Source organism: Aplysia californica, unplaced genomic scaffold, assembly GCF_000002075.1.
Source record: "Aplysia californica isolate F4 #8 unplaced genomic scaffold, AplCal3.0 scaffold00339, whole genome shotgun sequence".
In the NCBI taxonomy this organism is placed as follows: domain Eukaryota; kingdom Metazoa; phylum Mollusca; class Gastropoda; order Aplysiida; family Aplysiidae; genus Aplysia; species Aplysia californica.
In genome coordinates this window covers 319,054-320,181 of record NW_004797609.1, presented here as the reverse complement: position 1 = coordinate 320,181, position 1,128 = coordinate 319,054, and the positions used below count along the sequence as shown (strand labels likewise).

General features: G+C 37.2%; 1 protein-coding gene across 1 annotated transcript in view; it reads left to right on the top strand.

Moving 5' to 3' along the window:
* LOC101851966 overlaps positions 1 to 1,128 on the top strand; it is a 15,857-nt gene that overhangs the window by 12,012 nt on the left and 2,717 nt on the right. The gene's annotated exons all lie outside the window — the stretch shown is intronic.

Below are 1,128 nucleotides of genomic sequence, written 5' to 3'. Positions count from 1 at the left end.
CCCCCCCCCCCTACCACCACCCACCACATACATCTTCAGCTCGCGTTGTCCCCACATTTGTTTCCCTTCTTCAGTCTTACTCTTTGTTTTCTTCTGTCATCTGTGATCGCCCCCACCTTTTAACTGGTCGCTTTTATTAAGGACAAGCGGGCTAACCCAGATTTAGGGGGTTTCCAGAAATTTTGACCTACACCAAAAGTGGGCATTGCCCTACATTTGGTTTCATCGGTGTGTATATTTGTTTGGTTATAGAGAAAACTCTCCTTGTCTTTTAAAGAAACTGAACAGGGGGCAAAAACTTAACCTTAGATTTTCTCAAAACAGCATTTTTCAGGATAGCCCCCTTGTGCTTAAAAGCGACCAACGTGTGTCCATTTCTGTACATCTCCCTTGAATAACAGTCGAGCCTGTTCAAGAAGACCACCAAATTGTTGAGAAGGAAAATGTTCGTCTTAAACAGGGGGCCTTCTTAATTTAGTCAATGTCGTTATAGTTAAAATAATGCATGTATATTTTTAAAAATGTAAGGGGGGGAGTTGTGTTTTATCTTAAACAGAAGATCGTTTTATCGGGTTCGACTGTTTATATATCTCACAGATATAAGAAAGAGGATAGAATAATCTTAAGTTTATTTATAATTTGTTTAAAACAAGCAATTCAATATTTATTTAGTTATCAGGAAAGCTGAAAACTATAGCTTACTAAAGCGTTTGAGACATTCTTACCCCAATCGTCTTCTTGTTTATATTATTTACACTTCATGATGTTCCTGTTCAAATTACACTGGTGACACTTTGTTTCTATATAAAGCATTGGCTATTAGCCAAGACTAATTAAATCGATAGAGCTGCCTTTCAACCTTAACGAACTCAGCCCATATTGTATCTATCACGATCAACAGTAAATTAATTATTCTTTTAACCCTATCCGTACGTCGTGTTTTACTATCGTATCCATACGACGTAGGAACTCTGTGCCACCACTTTCGAAAGAGGAAATTTACTCATTAATCCTATCTGTACGCTTTGCATAGCAGTTTGTCAAAACTATTTTTTAAAGAAATACTGAAAGTTTCAAAGAGATCTTCGCACTAGAAGTATTCTAAAATGTGACGAATACCACCGCTTG